The sequence below is a fragment of the Tamandua tetradactyla genome, chromosome 14 (genome assembly GCF_023851605.1).
Source record: "Tamandua tetradactyla isolate mTamTet1 chromosome 14, mTamTet1.pri, whole genome shotgun sequence".
NCBI classification, from domain to species: Eukaryota; Metazoa; Chordata; class Mammalia; order Pilosa; family Myrmecophagidae; genus Tamandua; species Tamandua tetradactyla.
The window spans coordinates 63,293,968-63,320,722 of NC_135340.1; the positions used below are offsets into that span (position 1 = coordinate 63,293,968).

Here is a 26,755-nt window from a genome sequence, read left to right on the forward strand (position 1 = left end):
TGCCCTGCTGGGAGGAAATAATGACAGCCCACACTGAGGGGAATGGTGGCGACCGGAACAAAGGGACAGACTCAAGTGACAGACTCAAGTGACATCACAGAAATGGATACTACATGATTTGAGATAGAGAGTAAGAAAGACGGATGAGTCAAAGATGATTCAGAGGTTTCCTGCTAAGGTACTGGAGAGAACAGTGATGCCATAAACAGAAACAGGAACGCCAGGAGAGAGGAAGATGATGAATTGGTTTGGGACCCATTGACTGTAAGACACTGTGATGGGGTATCCAGGAAATTACAAGCTGGTAGTTGAAAATTGGATTCTGGAATAGTGTAGAGGAAGTAAACCTAGAGATGCAGACTTAAGAGTCTTCCATGGAGCTTGGCGAAGTGAAACCGTGGGAGTAAATCCTCTTAGCAGAGCCCTTGTTGACTAAGGAGAATGTTTCTCTGAGAATTGCCTTGGAAATGTTATGAGAGCCAAGTGGTCTGATTGAAAGTGATCTGTCAGCTCCTTGGAAATGATATGCTTCCTGTTCAGATTTCCTTTGGAAGGTTTTCAGCCTCCTTCTGCTTGGAAATGGCAAAAACACTGCAGAGAGAAGGCAGGGCCTCGGGTCGCCTCTGCAGACATATCTTGTTGGACTCCTGAGCACAATCTGTAGATTAAGCATCATAAGAGTATTTCTGAGCAAATTCTGTAGCAGCATCACGAGAGCAGCTCAGCATACTAGTGTCCAACTGTAGCTCAGTTGACTCCATTGTTAGGGAAAGTGCCTGGCTCAAGCAACGGCCCAGCAATTCTCAACCAAACTCCTTGGTTGTCTCTAGCACTAACACAGAAAAATGTTGGCTGTTTTAGTCTGTCCTAAGCACACTGAACTTCGGAAGGCTTGGGTTAGTTAGTGTGAAGTCAGTGGTGTCTAATGATTTCTGGTCAACAAATCAAAATTATTAGGAGAGGAAAGCTAGACTTTATTTAGGGGCTGTATTAGAAAGCCCATCTCAGAACTTCGTGGAGGGAGACTCCAAGGGTCCAAATTCCATGTTGACGTTGGCCCTGGGTGAAATGAAAAGACTGTTTTCATATCCTCATTGGCTGCTCTGGGTTTTCCTGTGTTTCTGTGCCTTCTGTCTAGAATCGAGCTCCTGCTCCCTATTTCCTGCGCCCCTCACCTTGGAAAAAATTGACTCCCCACACAGTTTGGGGCATAGGCCTGGGCTACTCCTCCAGTTCTCCCAGGAGGCAATACCTGTGCAAAGATGGAAGTCCTCTTTCTCTGCAGCTGCAAATCACCCATTTCAGGGGAAGAGACACCAATGGCCTATCAGTGCACACTTTTTGTAAATGTAACCAAACACCTACATTTTTCACACTCTGCCAGAGTGATTTAATTTTTTTTTTTTGCATGGGTAGGCACCGGGAATCTAACCTGAGTCTCAGGCATGACAGGTGAGAACTCTGCCTGCTGAGCCACCCTGGCCTGCCCCAAAGTGATTTTTTAAAAATACAAATTGGATTATGTCACTCTACTGCTTAAAACCCCTGGCATTTATTACCAAAACAAAAACTGATTACTATAAGCAGCTAGACCCATGTTATCTTGCTCTGCTTACTCCTCCAACCAGCTCTGTGTCATTTTGCTAATGCATTTTGCTGCCACATGGACCTCGTTTCTATTCCTGGAATATACCAAACTCTCTCCAGACTTGGGCCTTTGCACTTGCTGGTCTCTCTGCCTGGCTCTTCCCTCACGCCTCTGCAAAACTGTTTTTTTCTCATCCTTCAGGTTTCAACTCAAAAGTCACCTCCTCAGAGGCCAGCTGCAGTCGTCCTTCGTCACATCCCCTGTTTGACATCCCCACTGGTTGTAACTGATTGTAACTATCAGTAATTATCGGGTCTACTAGCTAACTTGTTTTTTCATTACCTTGGCTGTAAGCACGATAAGAGTAAGGCTCTCGATCACCGCTGTCTTCCTAGCACGTGGGATAGGGCTAGCACATGGAGGTGCTCAATAAATGCTGGTTGGAAGAATAAACGCAGCACCTATTGTGCAACTCCAACTGGACCTTTAAAATGAACAGAGAGAGGAAAGAGAGGCAGAGGGAGGTGGGGGGTTGGTCTCTCCATCCTTGGGAATAAGTGAGGAGTACAGGAGACCCGAGGACTCTCAGAAGACTCTGGAAGACAGGCCAGGGCAATACCTTTGGAAGGCTTCCAGATTTCTTTGTCATTTCCACCATGTTTGTTATTTCTGTTATTTGCCATCTTACAGATTGACAACAAACAATCTAAAACAGAGAGAATTTTGTAGTAAAGTGAGAAGCTACGGAGAATGCACCCTATTCCTCAAGGGAGAGAGGGAACAGAGACAAGTCTCAGTCTAATCTATTGACTCAGCCATGGTGGGATTTTTGTTAAGAAACAGTTTTAGGTGAGGAAGTGAACGAAGGAGTCTTCCGAGGTTTTGCTCTTTATCACCGTTCATGGCGACAACCACCTTGTTTGCTTCCTTCTGAGGTAGGCTCAGATCTTGCTTCCAGATCTCCTACCCTTCATTTAGACCTACGTCTTTGCTTTGCCCACTTGCATGTCAGCACCGGCACAGGTGATGCCCCCTGCCAGCGTCACTGTGCTACAATGGAAGATTCTGAAGAAACATGAACCCTGGACCGAGATGATGTTGACAAGTACATGTCCCCTTCCACCATGGTGTGTGGGGAGGAAGCCCCTCTGAACAAAGTGACGGAAGGAGTCAATGCTCAATTTTTGCCCCTGATTACCCTGAAGCCTGGTATGGAGCTGGTCTCCCCATTGCCTCACACAGCTCATTTCACACGGAAACCACTCCTGTAAGGACACGTGGAGAGGGAGTCCCATTAAAATAAGCTGTGCACAATCTCTCTCTTTAGGAACCTGAGGCCTGCATAAGAAGATATGCAGATATTCAGATAAGCTGAATGTCAAGGCCTAGGGAAGGAGAAGTTCGATTTGTTGACTTAGGTATAAACTGGGGACAATACAATGTAATCATTTATTAAATGCGGATCTGCATAAAACCGATCTCTGTTCTTAAGAAACCCAGCCTTGTAAAGATAAAAGAACCATAGAAAGAAATGATCTATCATTTCTCTCTGTGAGTTTAATCCTTGCTGTTAAGTTCATTTCATTGGTGAGTAAATTAAAGCCTGTTTCTAGAGGAAATGGCTGGCTCAGTTTCGTTATTCAGTGTACGAAAAATCAGGGACTACTCTCAGTCTGGATTCCTTCGCTATGTGACCCCTGTGTGGCAGAAAAAGCAGAAACAGAAGGGGTGACCCAGCTGGCTGCATCTGACCCTTCTCTGTTCTACCTACGTAGGTAGCACAGTGACCAGACTGCAGCTACTACGATAACAGCAAATGTGAACCCAAGCTGCTCTGGAACTGCGCAAGGCAGCACTTGAAGCACAAGACATGCCCTAATCCCAGGTCCTGTGACAAGGAAAAGACACTAAAGGCTTTTATTTGGAGGCCTATTGGACTGGTGAGAAAGTGGCAGAGCTCAGCAGTGCTCAGACAGCCTTCCCATTCAGCACCTAGCAGATGGCGCACCTAACTCTGCTCTCTCTCTCTCAATCTCTCCCTTCATGCCCCAAGGCAGTAATAATGTTTTTGTACTGCCTGAGCTTCACCCACTTGCTCACAGGGAGAGGTGATCCACCTATTCATTGCCATGTGGATCTTGGGCTCTAAATTTCGGAGAAGAATTACTGAGTTTTCAGAGAGAAGGAATGATGGATAGCTTGTGGGAACTTTTCATCCTGACTTTTTTGCAGAATTATGATTTCTTAAAAAAAAAGATATCTAGTTTCATATCTTCAAAATGAATGTCTGAGGGATATATTAGAAACTTCTAACAGTGGTTACCTCTGGGAATGAGAAACAGTTATGTTTCATCTTATACTTTTGTACTATTTATGTTTTTAAAAATAAGTATGCATTATTTTTAGAGTTAAAAAATTCAGTTAATGAAGCTCATTACTGACATTTAGGAACATCAGCTTATTATTAAGTAGAGTTAAACCCTTTTTCTTTCAATGGCCTATCCGTTTCCTTCCTTAGAATGAGCCTAGCCCTATGCCAGGAGTATGGAGAGAGATTGTTTAAGAGAAGGTTCAAGGTGTAGGCCCTGTACCTGTTAACTTTATAATAAGAATGATACAAGATAGGGAAGAATAACGTTAATGAAGCAAACAGAACAGTGAGGAAGACCATATAATCAAGTATCATAAGATTAGAGTCCAATCCTCATGCAATAGACGTTCAACAATGGTTGAGGCCACCAATATGGCAGGAAGAAGCTATAGGGTTTTTTTCAACCACCTTTAAAAGTCTTCTAGTCTCTGGGGGAGCGAGGGTAGGTCAGTGGTAGAATTCTCGCCTACCATGCGGGACACCGGGTTGGATTCCCTGCCCATGCACTTCCCTCGAAAAACAAACAAGCAAACAAAAAACCAACCAGACAAAAATTCAACAAATGGTGCTGCCATAACAGGATAGTCAAATGGAAAAGAATGAAATGTGACCCCCGCCATACAGCATACAAAAAAAAAAGTAAAAAGAACACCAAAACATCCCATCCTCCATACCCCCATTAAAAAAATAAAAATAAATAAAAGTCTTCTAGTCTTTCTCACCTTAAAAACAGGCAAAAAAAAAAAAAAAAGGCATTCTCTTTAAGACATTGTCTCCTCTTCCTTACTTTCACTCATGTCTCAACAAATTATAGTCGATTTTATGTTTCATCACTCTATTGAAAGTGCTTGAGCAAACAAGCTCCTCACAGTCAACTCTGGGGAACTGATTTTGCTCTCCTGTCCACCTCTCTGGGGCACCTGTCAGTTCTGACTTCTGCCTCCTCCTCCTCACTCCTACTTTCTCCTCTGAACCCCTCTCCTTCCTTGGCTTTTGTGTGGGCATGTTCTTTGGTCCCTCATCTTATTCCACTGACTACCTCTGTATTGGTTCTTAGTGGGGTTCTTTGTTCCTTTGTTTGTTTGTTTCTGTTTTTTGGCATGGGCAGGCTCTGGGAATTGAACCCAGGTCTCTGGCATTGCAGGTGAGAATTCTGCCACTGACCCACCATTGCTCACCCCCTTTGTGGTTTTTTTACCCCAGTTTTTACTTTTAAAAAATGACCCCTTTTGTTTTCATTCTACATCATTGGTTCTCAACCCAATTAAATCAATCTCTGGCAGGTACACTCCTAAGCCTTCAATTACTGCCTAGCTGCTGATGGCACACACATCTTCAGCCCATGCTCCAGACCTATATAATCTCATGAATATTTCACTTCTACCTCAAACTCAATATATGCAAATTATTCCTCTAGCTGGTAATAAAAAAGTATTTGCAAAGTCCCCTTGAGGGACTGGAGAAAAAATATGGAACTATTAAACTTCCCTACCCTGGAAATTCCTGATATTCTTTCAAGCATTGGGGACTTCCAGTTTAATAAGCCAAGGCCTTATGAAATGTATTTCTGTAATATAAGTTAAGCCTACTTACAAATATGACAAAGAGTCAAGACAGAACCTCTTTTGTTGCTCAGACATTATCTCTCTCTCTAAGCCAACTATGCAAATAAACTCATTACCCGCTCCCCAACCCCACCATGTGGGACATGACTTTCAGGGATGTAAGTCTTCCTGGCAATATGGGGCATGACTCCAAGGGATGAGCCTGGCCCTGGAATTGAGAACTGAGAATGCCTACTTGACCAAATGAAAAGAAATGTAACAAAATAAGGTTTCAGTGGCTAAGAGATGTCAAATAGAGTTGAGAGGTCATTGTGGAGGCTACTGTTATACAAACTTCAGCCAGATGTTACAAATTGCCCTGATATGCTGAGCCCCAACCAGCAGCATTTCTGAAAACCCTCAAGAAAACTCAGGGGTCTATCTAAGACTCTATAAAAGTTGTATTTATTAAGTCGATTTTTCAGAAATTTAAGGCCTCTAGATTGTTCCTATGCCTGATAAGCCCTGAAATTTAGAGGTACCATTCTCTCCCAGAACATCAACCAGTTGCATTCCCCTAAACTATAATGTCGACACTCTTTTCAATATGAAGAAATTAGAATGGTCATTGCATAAATATCCCTGAAGATTGAGAAAATGATCAAATGAGAGGGAGGAGTTGTAACAGAGAAGTTAGGATTTAACAAAGGATTATGACTATTGAATTATATAGATATATATAGATATTATATAGATATTTTTTTTTAGTTTCTAGTGTATTAGTAAAGCCAGAAGGAAATACCTGAAATTGTGGAACTGTAAGTCATACTATACTTTGAACTTTGCTCTATAACTACTTGTTAAATTGTACTTTGAAATTTATCACTTTTCTATATATATTTTATATTTCACAATAAAAATGTAACAATATATTATTCCTCTAAATATTTCTGATCTCAACCAATGGTATCACCATCTACCTAATCACATAAACCAGAAAACTCAACTCTTCCCTTTTTCTCAAACCTCTCATGCAATTAGGACCATGCCCCACCAATTTAGCCTCCATACCTTCCCTCATATCTTCCCTGTATTCCCCCCTCAACTCCACACTTTGGTCCAACTTTTACTACCTTGCTTAGGCAATTATAATACAGCATCTCTGTCTCTCAATTGCAATGCAGTGGACTCACATCACATGCATATTCAATGTACTTGAATTCAACCACATCCAGTGGCAGACAGAGAGCAAAAGATCAGTTCCTTTGTTCATCTCCCTTACCCTTCCAACTCTACTCCCCAAAATACTTCTACCCCACTAAAGGCTGCCTCCTTGGGAAATGCAGAAAGGATTACAATATATTGATTCTGATGTCCTACTTTCTAGGCGTTAGAGATTTAGGGGATTGCTTAGAGTCTCTTTTTCAGTCTACCTAAATTTCACCCTAGTGCTCCCTTCCAGAGCATAACCCTTCTTAAGACAGAGCTCTGTTGTCCCACCCACTGCATCTGCCTTTCACAATTTAGTTAGCACCTCACTGAAATACAGATCTGACATTATTTTTATTCCATTCTATCATGGCCCATTCACCCTTAAAGCCTTTATAGCACCTCCCCCCACCATCATAAAGCAGAGCCCCTCAAATACAGGAGGGCTTTGGAATCATCTGGGAAACTAAAAAAGCAATCCCTGGGTCCTATGCTAAGAGATTCTGCTTCAGTAGGTCCAGGGAATACGTTTTCCTGCATTTCGCAAGAATTTAGGTGATTCCACCACAGATAGTACAAAAATCACACTTTGTAGATAACACCAGTCCTCAGGAAAATATCCAACTTCCTTCGCATAATGGACAAGGTCTCTGATTATCTGGCTCTTGCTTAATTCTTTAGCTTTTCCCTCTTTCTTATTGCCCTCTCACTCTGCACTCTTGTCATTTGTTTGAATTAATCAAGCAGTTTAAAGGTCCAGAACTACCTACCCCTTTCACTTCTCCTTCACCTTGGAATGTCTTTCTTATCTACGCCCACCTGATTTATACCTAGTCATCATTCACAAGGCAACACAAGTCATGTTTGTGTGAAATCTCTCTTCTTCTTCCCCATCTCCATCCAGGTTTGACCACTACTCCCTTTTCTGGATGCTGTTCTCTATGCTATTATCATTAAGATAACACTACTCCTCTCCATCCACAGGCTTGACCACTTCCTTTTCTGGATACTCCTCTGTATACTGTATGGATTTCTAATATCCTTTTATAAAACTTTATTTACCCATATGGCTCATTTTTTGTTGTGTCTGTATCTTTTTTAGAGGAGAAATGGTGTTTATTTCCTCTTCATATCTTAGTATGAAGCCTGGCTCAACAATGTTCTTGAGATGAATAAGTAAGATATGGCTTGAGGAAATTTTTGAGAAAGGATAGGAGATTTCACACACATACACAGACGCACATACAATCATATTAAGGACTTAGATAATCTTAACCCTTCTTTCATACTGAATCTCATCTGTGCTGGTTTGAATCTGTTGTAAACTCCAGAAAAGCCATGTCCTTTAATAATCATTCAATATTGCTGGGTGGGAGCTTTTTGTTTGTTTCCATGGAGATGTGACCCACCCAATTGTGGGTGGTAACTTTTGATTAGAAGGTCTCTACCCATTCAAGGTGGGGTTGCTTACTGGAGCCTTTTAAGAGGGAACCATTTTGGAAAAAGCTCTAGAGCCCACACAGCAGGAGACCTTTGGAGATGAAGAAAGAAAACAGCCCCAGGGGAGCTTCATGAAACAAGAAGCTGGGAGAGAAAGCCAGCAGACTTTGTCATGTGCCCTTCCAGGTGAGAGAGAAACTCCAAACTTCATCAGCCTTTCTAGAGTGATAGTAACCTCTTGTCAGTGCCTTAATTTGGACATTTTCACGGCCTTAGAACTGTAAACTTGCAACTTAATAAATTCCCGTTTTTAAAAGCCATTTTGTTTCTGGTATATTGCATTCTGGCAGCTTGCAAACTAGAACATCATCTAACACAGATTTCCCAAAAGAACAATCATAAAGGTCGCAAAGTCAGTATTTAATAATTAAGATAGTATTGAGTGAATTAGACCAGATATAAAGAAGTTGCCAAATTAGAGCACACTTTGAACTACATAACCTCCTAAAAGGAGGGTCCCAAACTATCATTCTAGTTCTTTGTTGCCATTTGGGAAGCCAAATCTTCTTATTTTTCAAGAGAAGTAAAAAATGAGGCTTCATATGTGAAATTTCCTACTTTTGTTTGTATGTGTGCTGTATGGCAGGGTCACATTTCATTCTTTTTCCATGTGAGTATCCCGTTATTGCAGCACCATTTGTTGATTTTTTTTTTTGTTTTTGTTGGTTTCTTTTTCTGCTTGTTTTGTTTTGGGGAAGTGCATGGGCCAGGAATCAAATCTGGGTCTCTCGCATGGTAACTGAGAATTCTACCACTGAACTACCTTGCACCCCTGAAATTTCCTCATTTTTAAAGCCAAAAGGGGCAATGAACAATCCAAAGATAAAATTGGGAGGAAAAACCTTCCTTTTATAGTAGCTTTAAAGGAATAAAACATTTAGGAATAAATTTAGCAAAAGAAGTTGGAAGAAATTAATGAAAACCTAAAATTTTATCTAAATAAATAGAAAGGCATCCTATGTTCATGGATAAGAAAATTTAATATCATTAAGCTAACACTACTCCTCAAATCAATCTACAGAGTCAGTGCAATCCATATAAAAATTTCAGCTGGCTTCCTTGCAGAATTTAACAAGCTGATCCTAAAATGCAAAATACTACAACTTCTGTGGGAAAGACTGGCAGTTCTTCAAAAAATTAAACAAGAGCTACCATAGACCTAGAAATTCCACTCTAAAGTATATATGGAATAGAACTGAAGACACAGTATATGCAAACATTTTTATACAGTTGCTCATAGCAGCATTATATATAATATCCCCAAAGTGGAAATAACCCAAATAAATGTCCGTCAGTTGATGAATGGATAAACCAATGTAGTCTACCCATATAATGGAAAACTATTCAGCAATGAAATGTTGATACATGAAACAAATGGATGAAACTTGAAAACATTATGTTAAGTGAAAGGCCCCAAAGACCACATATCATAAGATTTCATTTATACAAAATTTCCAAAATAGGCAAACCTATAAAACTAGAAAGCTGGGGGTTGGCGTTTGTGAAAAATGGGATGCAATTGCTGAAGGGTACAGAGTTCCTTTCTTGGAATGAGAAAAGTGTTTCAAAATTTATTGTGGTGATTGTTGCGCAATTCTGTGAATATACTAAAAACTATTAAATTGTGAACCTTAAACAAATGAGTTGTATGATATATAATATATATCCCAATAAAGATGTTAACAAAAAAGAAAAAAAATAACAGCCAAACAAACTATGTGTTCTAGTTTGCCAGTGCTGGAATGCAATATACCAGAAACAGAACAGCTTTCATAAGGGAGAATTTTTAAGTTGCTAGTTTACAGTTCTAAGGCAATGAAATTAAAGCAAGTCTATAAAAATGTCCAAATTAAGGCACCAACAAGTGGTTAACTTCACTCAAGAAAGGCCAAGGACATTCAGAGTTTCTCTTTCAACTGGAGAAGCACATGGTGAACATGGCGACATCTGCTAGCTTTTGCTCCAAGTTTCTTGTTTAATGAAGCTCCCGCAGGGACATTTTCCTTCTTCATCTCCAAAGGTCTCTGGCTGCATGGTTCTCATCACCCTGCCATAGTTCTACTGTCTCAGAATCTCAAGCTTTCTCTAAAATGCTTCCTCTCTTAAAGGATTCCAGTAAACTAATCAAGACCCATCTGGAATGGGTGAAGTCACTTCTCCCCCTAATTAATACCCACAATTGAGTGAGTCACATCTCCATGGAGATAATCTAATCTAATCAAGCCTCTAACCTAAACTGCTGAATAGGGATTAAAAGAAGTGGCTGCCTCTATACAATGGCATTAGGTTTAAGGCGTGGCTTTTCAGAGGTGCATAAATCCTTTCAAACCAGCACAGCACATCTGGAGACTGTGTGACCCCAGAGAAAAAATATCCTTAGCCAGACTGGGGAACCAGTAAATGTTTGTTGAAAGGACAAATAATAATAAATAAATGAGGTAACAAAAATTATTATAGCTATGTGAAATCTTTCCCAACATCCTTGAGGTAGAGTTAACTGCTCTTGAATTGGGCTCCCAGAGCATCTTGGTCACACCCTAAGACTGCACTCACCCAGTGGTGCTATAATTATCTGTTTGAATGTCTAGGTTACTGTTAGATTGTGGGCTTCTCAAGGGCAGACAGTTAGTCTTAGTCATCATTATTTCCCACACCCTTTACAGTGCAAAAAAAAATGACTTATTTTTAATGAACTAGCCAAGAACTGATGTTCAAGAAGTCTCAAAATAGCCTGCATCTTCACTGGACCATCTGCAATGTGTTCTATCTTAGAGGGGATATAAAATAATCCTAAAGTTAAGCTCCACACACTTCTTGTACCAGGCTTGAATCGAAATGTGGCGTGTATTAAGAAGGGAGTGGAAAGTCTTTCCCCTTTTAGCGCAGTGCAAATGTAGTGAAAATCTGGACTAGGTGGGCAATAGGGATGGGGGACCCTTCCCCTTGACGAGGAGCAGGATTGGGGGGCAGGTTAGAGAAAGGGAGGTGGCCTCTCTGGTTTTCTTTTCTCAAAGGAAAAGACACTTGGTCTTAGCAAACACTGTCATCCTGGGGAGCACCTTTGAAATTCCTGTCCTTCAAAGAACACAAGGCTGTTGACACCTTCCACTTCTCCATCATGTGTCCCCTTATCTTTATTTTCCTTCCTAGCCCTTAATCTTGAAAATATTACATATCTGCTTGTTTGTTTCTGTCTTCCCCACTAGAAGGTTGGTGGCACAGAGCAGAGACTGCTCTATTCCCATCATCCTGAACACAGGCCTGATATACAGCAACCCCTCAAAATAAATTTTTGTTGATTGGAAAGACGTTTCTTAGAAATCCAAGTATCTACCTTGCTGAGAGTTCCTTCCTGTGCTCCAGGTTCAAAAGACTGAAAATCTGGATTTTTTTCATTCATTCTCACTTTGGGACTTGGCAACCAGGACATTTCAACCTTCTGTGCCCTTAGGACCCACAAAGATGGAATCTTCTTAAAGCAAGTTCTGCAATCTACTTGTTCTTGCAAAAGCAAGATCTACCTCTTCAGGGTTCCTGTCCAAACAAAAAGGCAGGGTCCGGAAATGAGCAAAGCCTGTCATTCTTGGCTAAACCCTCACCTTCCACATTCTTTCCCTACCAAGTAGACGGCAAATGGAGAAAGACACACAGCATCCTTCCCCCACTCCCCTGTCCTTAGAGTCATTCTTAGGCCCTTTTAGGTAAACATGACTGATAACATCTGAAGTCTATTATCTTAAGAAATTTTAGAGTTAAATGCAGGAAGCTTTAAGTTGATCCAGATGAAAAGTTTCTCTTTGACAGTGGGCAACCCAGGATTCTGCAAGTAGGGTGCCTTGGGTGCTAGAAGCCCAAATAAACAATAAAAAACATTGTATGGGCAGAATTCTCACCTGCCATGGCACAGACCCAGGTTTGATTCCCGGAGCCTGCCCATGTCAAAAAGAAAAAAATTTATTATCTAGTTAGCACTTTGGTGAAACCCTAATTTACTGGGATATGGTCTGCCTACAACTGTGCAAAGAAACCTTCCAATTCATCTAAAGAAGTACTGATTGTCTGTGGGCAAGAACAGTATGACAACCATCTGGGTCACGTAGAGCAGATATGCAGCATCCATACCAACAGTCCTACTCCCATTGAAAATCCCTTACATAAGGGGATTTTTTTGAAGTGAGAGAGGTCTCAGCTCTGCCTACAGACCTGAACATGGGCATAGTCACTCAGTTTGAGGTCATCTCTCTGGCAAAAGCCATTCTGATAGCATTTGGAGGGCATGACCTCTCCTAGGAATAACTTTGCACCCACATGTTGGAAGCCACAAGTGGCTCTTTCTGCTGCTGGGTATGGCCAGAAAAGTCCTGTGCGATCATGTGCTTTTGCACAAGCAGAGTTGTTCTGTCTACTCTCATATGGTCCTCACAATGAAACAGAAACAAGACCTGAACAGGTAAATGACCCTCCATTTACAGCTGGGAAAACTGATTCTTAGAGGCTACTGCATGTCACCTCTCTGACTGGGAGAAGTTTACCATCCAAGAAGACTCTAGGACCTGCATTCATAAAAATACACAATAGTATGTAGTGATGTTAGATATTAATTTAACAGGCTAAAACTGCTTTGAACTATCAGTGAGGCATCTGTTGACAGCAATTCCCCAAAGGTACATCAGTTGAGGTGGATGTGTCCCCATGATGCTTTAAGCCTCCCTTGTATCCCATGCTCCATAAGGAATAGAATCTGGGGAGATAGTTAAAATGAAAACTGAAACCAGGAAGCTTCTGGATTAAAGATACCACATTTTGTCTCTCCTCCACACATCCACCCAAATCTTCACAATATGTATATGTATATATATATCCATATTTTTTTGCATGAGGACAAAGAAGGGTGGTGAGGTCAGGCATTCTCCATGGATAGCAAATGGTTATTTATATTTTATAATAACTTGTAGTGACTTGGAGAAAGATTGCTGCATGCACCACCTAAGACAGTAAATATTGCGTATCATGTCAATCACCTTTGTGTTCTCAGAAAACAGGAATTGCATTGTACAAAGGTGGACTCTCCTTGAACAAAATATTCTCATTGTGTTCTTTGTAGGTACTCCTCAGGAACCTTGTACTGTACATTCAATTTGAATGATGCTATTGAGATTCAAAAGTTGCAACCAACAGCTTTAACAAATCCTGTGAGGAGGAGCAAGTGCTGGCACTGTCTCCAAGCCTCTTAGAAACTTTTAAGAGATTTTTATTGTTGTGCAGGCCTAATCCTAGGAGACCAGGAATGCTATTTTCTATTGTTCTTGGAATATGTCTCTAACCTGGCTGGACTGGTTCTCCATAATGAAAAGAAGATGAAATCTTGACCTGTGAAAGCTAGCCCTATGCAGATTAAGTTGCTTTTGTAATAGCAATTGACTATTCTCTGCTGATGGACCTAGTGAAATCCCAAATTATGTCAAAGCATTAATACATTCAGAAGAGAAAAAGCCTTAACAGTGCTACTTACAGGAAGAACAACTGAATAATTGATCCCAACAGCCATTTAACTGGAGGCCTATGGTTTAAAAGACAGGCTTTTACTTATTCCTGGGAAGGCCCTCATTCCTCTGGAAACTTTATCCTTCTCTTTTCTTCCGATTTATCTACTTCCCCTATTCCTTTCTTGTATATATGTGGGAGTTATTAGTGCTGTTAAGCAAATATTTCCAACTTTTCACCTTTCTGGCACGTAGAAGGATTGCGCTTTTCCTGCCTCTTTGAAGTTGGGTGTGGCCCTCATTTGGTCCATGATATTCAAGAAGCCTAATACTCTGGCAGTGATTTGCCACACTTCTTTTCTCTTGCAATTGGAGAAGGAGAGAGACTGAGAAGAGTTTCCCTCAGCCTGGGTTCCTGAATAAAACTAACACAGAGCCTCCCAGCCGACCTGGTATGGATGCGTGATGTAAGCAAGAAAGAAACCTTTTTTTGTCTAAGCTATTGAGATGCTGGGACTGCTTGTTACCACAGCCCAACCTAGCCCACCCTGACTAATACAGTATCCATGAAAGGGCAAGAGTTTATGGCATAGAGCCTAGGAGCATGGACTTGGAGAGTCGGGCAGATCTAGCTCTGCCATATACTAGCCATGAAAACTCTACTTCTCAAAGTCTCTATCTTCTCATCTAAAAAGAAGAGGGGTTTTGGCAGTGTGGTAGTGGCTCAGTGGCAGAATTCTCGCCTGCCATGCTGGAGACCTGGTTTCAATTCCCGGTGCCTGCCCATGCGAAAAAAAAAAAAAAAAGAAGAGCGGTTCACTAATGTATCTGTCTTACAGGATTATTGTGAGGATCAAATGAGATAGTCCTGTTTGGTGCTGAGAACAGTGGCTGGCACATGGAAAAGACCCAGCAATCGACAGTCACTGTACTAGGGTCATGATGTCATTCTTTCCAATGCTCTTCAGTTCCTGCCTCTTAGTTGGGGAGCAGATGAATGAGCCTCAACTACTTTACAGTTTATAGGGACCTCAATCAAGAGTCCTTTTTATAGGAGTGTGATACACACTAGGATGCAAGGAGCTATCAGAGTGTGTAGAAGGGGCTCCAATCCAGCCTCAGAGAATCACAAAGCGTTCTCAGAGGAAGGGAGGCTGGGTTGAATCATGAAGGGCAAGCAAGGAGAGGTTGGGGGAGGGATTTCCAGGTAATGAGCACAGCATATGCAAGAAGTAAGTGCAAGAATAAGGGGTGCTCCAAAAATACCAGATACTTCAATATGGCAAGTCCAGAGGTGTGGCTAGGGAATACAGCAGGGGCATTAATTATCTATTTAATTGTTGGGTCTCATTTACCTTTGTATTCTGGAGTTCAGCCCAGTACATGGCACATAGTAGGCTCCCAATAAATGTGTACAGATAAGTATAGCCAAACTTTAGGCCCCCCTAAATTGAGCATAGTACCAATTTTGCCTCATTCTCCCATAAGATTCCAAACCCACTTCTACCCAACCCACTTCTCAGACCCAAATATAGCCCAGGTCATGAATCATAAATAAGATGGAAAAGCAGTGAGTCACAGAAATGAATCTGCTTCCCAGGAGAGTTTGCTGGATGTCCTTTGCTCTGAAAGGTTAGGCAAAATGCCAGCACCATCTCTGCACAGATAAAGCTAACACAATTCCCAGGACTGCCATTGGGAGCCCATCTGCTATTCCAAGGCTCACATTTGGAAGTGTCAAGGGGCAGCAGCCCTCAGCAACCCATGCCAGAGCAGCAAAGAGATGGCCCAGACACAAATGTTAATGAAGGTGCTCGGGGTATGTGCTCAAAAAGATGGCTTAGGACCCTGTTTATTGCCTCATGGCACAGTGTGTCTACCATCTTGTTAGGTATGGCCTTAATGTGGTTACTGCCATAGCCAAGGCAACACATTTGCAGGATGGCTTAGCAAATGGCCTACTAACTATATTGTTCCCTTGTCCAATTAAGTTGGGAACTTAACGTAACCTTAGAGTGTCAGTGTGTGTACGGCCTCTCATAATAACCCATTAACCACTTAAAATGATACATCTTTGGGTTTCTATGATCCTATTTCTCAGTTCTGAGCTCTTTAAAAACAGTTAAATAACTTATACATCATACTCCCAAATCATTCAAATCTGACTCACCTTCAAATGCCCAGTGCCTAGAGTTGTTGAATTGAAATAAATACTTTTTGGAGGAACTATATACACTCACAAATAAGAGCATCTCCAGGTACAACCATAAGGAAGACAAGGTTTAGCAGTTCCATCAACATCTCTCTCCTGTTGCCTTTTCCCCACCCTGTGATGTCTGAACCCGTATCCCTTTAAGGCCTCAAATACCCTTATACTTTTGCTCCCATCCCTCTCAGGATTGGATAACAAAATACATAACCAATGATTATTAAAACTACGGATACCATTCAGTTGTTATTGGAAAAGGCCAATTTGAAAAGAGCAACCTTTAGTTATCAGTTGCCATGTTTGATTAGACATGATGACTCCAGGAGGAAGAGCACATGACAATGGTTTCAATATTCCCAGCTCTCTAGGACTGTAACATGACTAGTGTGCGGTCATGTCTGGAGACTGATGGTGACCAAAGAACCTCATTCATGCCACCCTCCCTCAAAATCACAGCAATCAAGTGCAGCATGAATAATCAGTTGTTCCATCACGGCAAAACCACAGCTCGGTTCAGTCGATCTCCCACATGCTTATAAATTACTGAATGATCCTGTACTAGTTTTCAGCTTTTATGATTTCTCTAAAAAAGAAGCAGACAACAATATGCCTTTGCACCATTGCAGTTCAAATGTTAATCATCTCACATTACACTATTTACATAAAACACAAGAGTTCTCTGTAACTCAAGTCAGTGAATTCTGACTCTTAATAATATGACTAAAAGACAACTAGAGCTTGAAAGACCTTAAAGTTTCTTAATTCCAATCCCTTTACTTTTTATAGATAAAAAAATTAAGGGGCTTGTCTGATATCTCTCAGCATTTAAAGGGCAGGGAAAGAAGAGTCAACTAAAGCTACAAAACAAAAGTTAGAAATGTACAAGGACAATCAGGAGAGTAGGACATGGTGGAAGTCAAGGGTTCACAGAGGTTCATGAAGAGTGTGCCCTGAATTCCATAACAGCAGAGTGGTAGAATTAAAAGCCAGATGGCAGGAGATTTACAGTATAATATAGAAATGAGTAAGAAAACCAGTGAGTGAAGTTTACTTGTTTTTGTTCTAGTTTTGAGAAATTTATATTTTTTTTTTTTTTTTTTTTTTTTTTTTTTTTTTTAAAGACAGAGAGAAGGAAGGAAGGATAGAAGGAAGGAAGGAAGGAAGAAAGGGAAACATTTTCTTGTTTTTATTGTACTCTGTTTCTCCGTATTTTGTTACATGGGCTGGGGCCGGGAATCGAACCGAGGTCCTCCGGCATAGCAGGCAAGCACTTTGCCCGCTGAGCCACCGCGGCCCGCCCAGAAATTTATATTTTAATGAAAAAGGAAAGATAAGCTAAGGGAACAGATATTTTAAGGATGGAACAGACTTGAGAATACTCATATGATGGAAAGATTGACAACAGGAAACAGGGGAGCTCATGGCCAGATTGGGGAGGTAAGAGTGGAGGTTATCCATGAAAAGTGTATGGTCTGATCCAAAGAAACTCATTTAATGATAAGTAGATTCTTCAAGATGTCCAAATCAAGTAAGTTTTGAAGTTGGAAGAAACATTTGCCCTTTTGGTATATACAGATATCATTTAGGGGATTCTTGAATATTTTTCTAAATAATCAGAACTGAGCCTAGGTTTATGTAAGTAGAAATGCTGTTATGGAGGACAGCAGCATGGTCCTATAAGTTCAGCAAACCATGGAGTTGCTTCAGGTTTAAATCTCAGGACTTCAGGTTTAAATCTCAGAAGCATATGATCAGAGTTAGAAAGAGGTGACATTCCTAGTCAGTGTATAAAAATAACAAAAAAAAATCTACACTCAAGACCTCTGTGTTGGAAGTGACTACATGCTCCCACACTTTATTTATGAACCATTTAAGTCATTTGTCCAAAATCACACAGCAGCATGGTACTCTAAGAAAGCATTAAAATTTGCTAAACTATTCGTTCTATTCCAGACTCCAAGTTCTTTTTTTTTTTTTTAAAGGAAAGACAGAGAGAAGGAAGGAAGGATAGAAGGAAGGAAGGAAGGAAGAAAGGGAAACATCTTTAAACATTTTCTTGTTTTATTGTATTCTGTTTCTCCGTTTTTGTTACATGGGCTGGGGCCGGGAATCGAACCGAGGTCCTCCGGCATAGCAGGCAAGCACTTTGCCCGCTGAGCCACCGCGGCCCGCCCAAGACTCCAAGTTCTTAACAAATATTAACGTAGATTTGTGAACCAAATTAAAATTTGATTATATAATTTATAATTATATAATTTAGAGGTACACCTTTAGAATGCAACGTAAATAGTTCCTCAGATTCAATTTGTTTATTGTATAGCTTGTACTCTAGAAAAAATCACTCAGCTTTTTGAAGAGAAAGAAAAGGCTCCAAGGAAGATCCCTATTTTCTATCAAAGGCCATTAGCATGAAGTAGATTATTAAGTAAGTAATTGCATTAAGTAATGACTTTCTACAAGGATTTAGAGTTCATTATAGGTGATCAAGAAGATAGGAAAACTGAAGCAAGATTCTAGAGGCAGGAAGAAGTCAACTTGTTATGGCTAATAACAAGAAATATAGTACAAGTTTGAGATTCTCATGGAAGTTAAGCAGCTTCTTGACTTTCCAGCCCCCAACCACGCCCTGAACTTCCAACCATTGCCCTCTACACCCTCTTTCTAGTGGCACTTGTAAGTATATCGGTGGGGACCAAGAGGAGCATCATACACTACAAGACCTACCTTGGTAAGACTGAGCTCCTAGGAGACAAGGGCAAAAACACCCTTTGTGTGTCTTCTTTTTGTTTTGTTTTGTTTTGTTTGCATAGGCAGGCACCATATTGCCTGCCTTTTTTCTCCTTCCTTCGCTCTATTTCCCATTCACCCTTTCTTCCTCACTATACCCAGCTTAAAAACTACATTACCCAGCTTTCCTTGAAACCAAGAACCAATGAGATGTAAGAATAAGTTATTGGGTGGGACTTCCAGGGAAACTATCTAAGAGGGGACCAACTCAGCTGAAGTGTGCCATCTTGTCCTTGAAAATGGACACGGTGGTGGGTGTTGCAGTGGCCATTGCAAAAGACAGAAGCCATATGTTAAAGATGGTGGAACAGAAAAATGCAGGTAGCCCATGTTATTAGCTATGGACTTCTTTTATAAGAGCAAAAAATAAACCTCTGTCTTGTTTCAATTCATTATTTGAGTTTTTGTGAAGACCTAATCCTAAGTGAGACAGAGGCCTTTTAACCTGCGCTTTACAGAGAGTAGCAGGAGAGTGAGGGGCTAGCATATCCTCTGCAGCTTCTCTCCTACCGAAGGAGAGCTCTGTGGAAAGGTTTCTTACCAGAATCAGTTCAGTTCAGCAGCCCTTGAATAGACTTTCCCAAATGTCAGAAAAAGTAACATTTTATCTGAAAGTAGAATCTTTATACAATAATTCCTTAACTGGAGGGGGGTGAGAGTCTCATACCTGATAATTGCAAATGTTCTAAGTAAGCACGGCTGTGAATACAGAAGTGCCCAAAGAGATTTTTAAAATTAAGTCAGCAGTAAAGCTTATGCTTGTGTGTTCCCCCCACCCCCCAATCCTCCCTTACAATACCTCAGTCCTTCATTTATTCTTTTTCACTCTTGACTTTGAAACACTTGTATCAGGCAGTTCCACAGGGAAATCAGAAGCCAAAACTGAACTGTTGGGACCCCCCAGAGATAGACTCCCTGTCAAAAACAAAGAGTGACAGCTACCCAAACAGAAGGATCCATATAAATTGTAAGAATATAGATGTACAAATTGAAAAATTTCAGCCATTTGTGGACTGGAGATCAGGAAGAACCAATCCACCAAGCTCCATTAGTTTCTGAGGGGAACCGGAGGTTCTAACATAGTCTGATGACTGTTATAACAAAGGCTCCATATCCACAGAAAGAAAAAGAGGAAGTTAAATTCAATTAGTATCCACTCCTAGGTATGTACCCAAGAGAACTTGAAAGCATATATCCATACAAAAACATGTACACAAATTCGTAATGGCCCCTAAGTGTTGAAACAACCCAAATATCCATCAGCTGATGAATGGATAAACAAAATGTGGTATATTCATACAATGGAATATTATTTGGTCATAAAAAGGAATGAAATACCAGTGCATGCTACAACATTGAAAATATTATGCCAAGTGAAATAAGCTGATCACAAAAGACCACTGTGCTGATTCAATCAGTTTCAAGCACCTATGAAGAGAAGCATGCCTTCTTCCTTATATAGAGGTTTCCATGTAAAATATTTACAATTTTAGAAGTTTGACTTCTGAAGGGAGAAACTTCAGTTACATGAAAGAAAGCCTAGTGATATTGACTAAATGAGGCTTTGCTGCGACAGGATTTCCATGGGGAGTGTTGACAGAGTCTGTGGGCAATTTATTCAGAAGAAACAGCTCGGTTCTTAACTCAAACAGTTGGGTGATGACTCACAGCGTTTCTGCTCTTTCACTTTCTCAGAGGTCTCAGGGTGTGTAGGAAGCAGTAACTCACTTGCGGGTGAGCCATCTCCAAACCTTTCTGGAAGTTGTAAATAAATTACCAGTGAATGTGCACATTATGCTTCCCTGCAGCCTCCAGAATCAACATTCACCCCAGGGCCACCCCCAGCAGTGTTCCATCCTTCTCTTCCTCCTCTCCTCTCCTATCCCTGTTCCTCCTCCCTTTCATAGGTGATATCGCAGTAAGGAAATCTGAATCTTAACATTTTCTGAAAAGAGATTTGGAAATTCACCACGCATTCCGGGCCAGAATCTCTTTCCCTTGTTTCGCGTTAGGGCTTCCTGCGTGGTTGTCTCTGCCTCCTCACTCTGATCGTTTTTCTTGCTCTCTGGGCAATACATTCTGAACACTGCTTCCACAAAGCACTGCTATTATTGAACAAGGCACAATAATAACATGCTTGAAACCACAGCTTTTATTTTCACAAAACTTTGCAACTTTAGTGCTGCTTGTCATATAAAAAAAAGAAAGAATTTAAGTGAACAACTTGCACAGAAGTAGTCCAGATCTGTTAAATGCTTTAAAAAGCTCACCTCTGTATTTGAAGGAGATAAGAAAAGATACTCGAAAATAACATCTAAGTGAATAAAATATCCAGGAAGAAATTTAATCAAAGCTATGAAAGTCTTGTGCAGTGAAAACCACAAGATACTGCTGAAAGAAATGAAAGACCTAAATAAATGGAAAGACCACTGTGTTCATGGTTTGGAAGTCAATATTGGTAAGATGTTAATACAACCCAAAATGATTTATAGATTCAATACAATCCCAATAAAAATTCCAGCAGCTTTTGTATTTTTAATTTTTCTACAGAAATGGAAAAGCCAACTATCAAATTCATGTGAAATGGAAAGGGACACCATATCGCCAAAATCATCTTGAAGAAAAACAAAGTTGGAGGACTTGTACTTTCCAGTTTCAAAACTTACAACAAAGCTACAGTAATCAAAACAACGTGGTACTGGCATTAGGACAGACAAACAGAGTAACAGAATAGAATTGAGAGTTCAGGAATAAACCCATAAATCTATGGCAAATGGATTTTTTACAAGGGTGTGAAAGCCACTTATGGAGGAAAGGAGGAAAGAACAGTCTCTTTACCAAATGGAACTGGGAAAACTGAATGTCCACATGCAAAATAATGAAACTGGGTTCCAACCTCACACCATATATAAAGATTAACTCAAAATGGATCAATGATCCATATGAGAGCTAAAACCATAAACTCATACAAGAAAAGTTAGGGGAAATCTTCAGGACACTGTATTAGGTGATGAATTTTAGATATAACAGCAAAAGCATTAGCAATAAAAGAAAAAATAAATAAATTGAGCTTCATCCAAAGTAAAAAATCTTTATGCATGAAAGAGAGAAGACATCCTACAGAAAGGAAGAACGTTTTTGGAAATCATATATCTGATAAGGGTTTAATATCCAGAATATATAAAGAACTCCTACAACTCAACCACAAAAAGGCAAACAGCCAAAATAGGCAAAGACTTTGAATAGACTTTTATCCAAGAAGATAAATGAATAGACATTTATCAAGTAGCACATCAAAAGATGCTCAACATTACTAACCATTAGGAAATACAAATTAAAGCCACGGATTACCACTCCACACCCACGAAGGTGACGATTATTTTAAAAATAGAAAATTGATGATCATACATCTATGTGATGATATTAAGAATTACTGATTGCATATGTAGAATGGAATGATTTCTAAATGTTGTGTTAGTTAATTTTTTTTAATTAATAAAAAATAGAAAATAACAAGTGTTGTTGAGAATGCAGAGAAATAGGAGTCTTCATGCATTATTGTTGGAAATGTAAAATGTAAAATTGTTGGAAATGTAAAATGGCATACCCTCTGTGGAAACTGAAAGCAGGGACTCAAACAAACATTTGTACACCAATGTCCATAGCAGCATTTTCACAATAGCCAAAGAATGGAAGCAACCCAACTGTCCATCAGCAGATGAATGGATAAACAAAATGTAGTATACAGGGCGGGCCGCGGTGGCTCAGCAGGCAAGAGTGCTTGCCTGCTATGCCGGAGGACCCCGGTTCGATTCCCGGCCCCAGCCCATGTAAGAAACAAACAAACAAACAAAATATAATAAAAACAAGAAAATGTTTAAAGATGTCTCCCTTTCTTCCTCCCTTCCTTCCTTCTATCCTTCCTTCCTTCTCTCTGTCTTTCCTTCCCTTCCTCCCTCTCTCTTTAAAAAAAAAAAAAAAAAAAAATGTAGTATACAGAAACAATGGAATATTATTCAGCCATAAAAAGGAGAAAAGTTCTGAAACATTCAACAATATGGATGAACATTGAAGATAGCATGTTGAATGAAATAAGCTGGGCACAAAAGATAGATATTGTAAAATTTCACTTATATAAAATACTTATAACAGACAAATACATAGAGTCAGAGAGTGGCTTACAGGTTAACAGGGCTAGTGACTAGTAACTACAGCTTCTCTGAAAAGGTTACGCCTTTGGAGACCTGGGTTCGGTTCCCGGGGCATGCCCATGCCAAAAAAAAAAAAGGTTAGGCCTTGATTTCAAACTTTTACAACTTCCAAGATATTTCCTTTGCAGATAAAAAAAAATTGTTCCAAGTACATCTCTATTTGATCAGAATAAGTATTGTTGACCCCTTTCAGAAACATAAAGGAAACCAGCATAAAAACAGATCAGCATATGAGCAGGGTTCTCCTCCCCTCCATGCTGCAGGTGCCTTCCCAGGCTGAAACACCCCGCGTCCTTCTGTGCTGTCTCACAAAACCACACGGTCAGTGGGCAGGGAAAGGGCCCTGTTTGCCCAGAGAGCGCTCTGCAGCCCGCACCTCCCCTCATCTATTCAAGGGTAATTATTCACGACTGATTTTGTCTTCTAGAAGCTGAGTTTAACTCTGAAAGAGAAACCAAGAGCTTAAAAAGATGTCATCCTTTCTAGCCCTAAAAAAGCTAGCCTGTATACTAGAGTAAATTGTCAACCAAAAATGCACACTAGAAATTTTTTTTTAATAGTACTAACGTTTTTAAGTTTTCTTGGTCCAGTCTTGTTCTCTAATAGAGATACATTAGACAAAAATACAGGTTTTGCTTTCTTAAACAGTATAACACAATTTGCAGTCATACACCCACACATACCTACACACACACACACACACACACACACACACACACACACACACACGTAGAGTGGCTAATCTTAGCTAAGGCCCTTTCATTTTCCTTGGGGAAATGGTCTGTCTTGACCAAGTGTCACCACATGTTCCTAGACTGAGATGGGTACACAGGTGGGCTGTGTGTGGAGAAGCAGCTTTGTGGAGATGAAGACAGCAGCAGGTAGGAGGCAGTAAACAGAAACAATGCCGGGAAGAAGAGGGTCTTCTCACAAGGGTCAGGAAGTCAAGGAATGGCTAAGAGTGTGGCCCATCGCCTGGGACACTCTGTTGTCACTGGGGGATCAGCATGTACTGACAGGCAGGGGTGCCCCAATCTATTACTCAGAGAGATAAAAGCACATTGCAGAACAGTGTGCTCAGTATAATCTTCATCTGAGTCAATAGCTATATTTGAGTGTATCTATAAATACATAATGATTAGAAGAGTGTCTGAATGAAACAAAGAAAACTTCAGTAGTGGCTATTAGCCTAGAGAAGGGACTTTCACCTTTTATCTTCTGCAGCTGTTTGGATTTTTCTCAAAATGAGCACGTATGACCCTTGACATTTCAGAAATATGGTAAAGGAAAAATTCGGTGAAACAAAAAGAAGTCAGAAAACAGTTCTCTTTGCTTATTCCATCTATTACTATTTTTACATATTCTAAAATATGTTTTACATATTCTAAAACACAAACGTGCAGAACAATCCGATTCATGAGAATTGGGGAGGTCTTGGAGTTCCTGGGTGCACCAGGAAAATAAGAACAAAGCGCAGAATGTTTTCACTCAGTCTCAAGCTGGTAAAAATGCTGATAACATTTTTTGGGGGGTGGGGGAAGTGGTAATCAACCTCGCTTGTTTTAGGTGATCATTATAAAGGGAAAGGCTTAGGGCCAGTGGATGAGTTTCTAAATTTAATCCTTCATCTCCAGAGATACCCTTCTAGTTGCTGGTTCAGGTTCATCTCTTGAAAACTGAGTCTTGGATAGGATTCTGCATGGGAAGTCAGGATACCTGCTGTATTCCTAGCTGTACCTTTTATTTTCCAGGTAGCCTTGGGGCACTCTCTATATATCACTTTCCCTGAACAGAAACCGTGAGGAGGGTAAATCTGATCTGTATTCATAATATGCTCACTGCTCTTCCAGGGCAAGATGTTGTTGTCAAGTTTAGCAGGAAAAAAAACTGGAGTAGTAAAGCATGGACATGTGGTGAAAAAATCAGAAATGCATCTCAAGATATATCAACAAATCAAGTTGCTGAATTTTTAACACACAGTTCCACGGTAAAAACCCTCCTAACTGTCCTCCACTAAACCAACTTGCTTGCAGCTAGCAGGCTACCGGTATGCCCACACCTTCTGCTGCCACCATTCGAATTGTGGGCTCACCAAGAGCCCTGCTGTGTTTGTTCCTGTACCTGTTTGTGGTAGTTGGAAGTGCTATTGAAATCACATCATTTAAGTTGGTATTAAACAGCCTGATAAAATATGAGTGTGGATAAAAAGAGGGTGGTCGTTTCTGTGAAAATTAAGTCAAAAGCTTTGGAAAGATTCCATGAAGGCAAGTTGCTTTAAAAATAATACTAAAGACAATTGTGGATAAGACAACGCTGAAAGAATAAGTTCATGAAAACGGTTCTGCACTCAGATGGCCTTGAGCATGTCTCTAAGTTCTCACTCCACTTGAAAGAACCTGAAACAAGGAATCATAGATGAAGCACTATGGATGTGGTTTATAGAAGAACAATGAAAGGGGATATTAATCATCATATCCATAAAAGAAAGGGCCTTGACCCTACAACACAAAAGCACATTTATATAAGTTAAACTTAAGTGTCTAAGTATATATGTAACAATTTTATTCTCCTTCAACAAGGAATAGTATCAGAGACGAGACCTTCTACCTTATAATACTAACACTCTATTCTTTACCACCTGAAAATCACCTAAAATCTCTGTTTTAATGTGACATTTGTCACATAAAGTTATCCAATCCCTTGACTTGGCCAATAAAGTGCACATCAGGGCTGATGATCTCCCCAACTCTGCCTACCTGTTGGACACCTCCCTCAAATCTAGAAGCCTTTCTATATAGGAAACCTCAATATATAGGAAAATGAACCTCTTACCTTTCCTCTCAACACTTCCTCCCCTCCTTTGTCCCTTTTTCTGGTTTCTCACCCTCGCCCCATCCCAAACACTCCAACTCAAAGTCTCAGACACACTGGATTGGATTCTGCTCTCTCCTTTTGTCCTCTTCATGTAATTATTCTTGCAAAATTTCTCTACCAGTTGTTTCCTTACTCTGTTCCTCTCACCGTGACCCTATCAAAGACACCTCTCACTTTCACTATTGCTGTAGTAGCCTTGTAAAGGGTTTCTCCACCTCCAGCCACTCCCTTCTGTATTTCAAATGAATTCTCATGATCATGCCCTGCCTTTGACTCAAACATCTAAACTTCTCAGACTAATATTAAAGTCCTGCTATAATCTGGCTCAAATTTCAGCACTATTGTCACTAGCCTCTATTCTAGGTAAACTAAAATCAGTGCTTTCTCCTATAAGTAACATATCTTCCACATCTATGTCCCCTCCATCTAGAATACTCTTTCATTACATTCCTGAAGTTAGTCTTCTATCCAACTATAGGAGCCCTCTCTAATTCCTTCTCCCTGGAGATCTTCCATGATCACCAAATTTGAAGTCATCTACATCCCTTAGAGTTCACTGCACTGACTTAGCTATTTTTAATAGACATATATCATTATCTATATAGTATAAGATTATTCATCTCCTCGTCTCACTGAAACAACAGCAGTGTTTCCTAAAGTATTTTTCACAAAATACTCTGTAAGAAATTCATCTAATAATTTTTAGAATACTTAGAAATTGCAGTGAGAATGGAGAACAATGGGTGTGTGTGTGAAATGTCATAAAGGTGAAATTGACAGGACTTGATATCTGAGGCTATGTGGGGCCAGAGAAAGTGAATGGTCCAGAAAAATTCCCCGACTTATGACTTGCACAACTGACAGGTACCATTGCCTGAAATGGCAGAAAGCAGAGGGTGTTGATGTGGGGTATCTGAAAGTATGTGTAGTTTGGGACTATTGAATTTAACATCCCAGTGGAAAGGTGAGTAAGAAGATA

The 26,755-nt window shown here is 40.3% G+C and overlaps 1 protein-coding gene across 1 annotated transcript in view; it reads right to left on the minus strand.

Moving 5' to 3' along the window:
* Positions 1–26,755, minus strand: part of SHC4 (SHC adaptor protein 4) — a 134,421-nt gene that overhangs the window by 94,307 nt on the left and 13,359 nt on the right. The gene's annotated exons all lie outside the window — the stretch shown is intronic.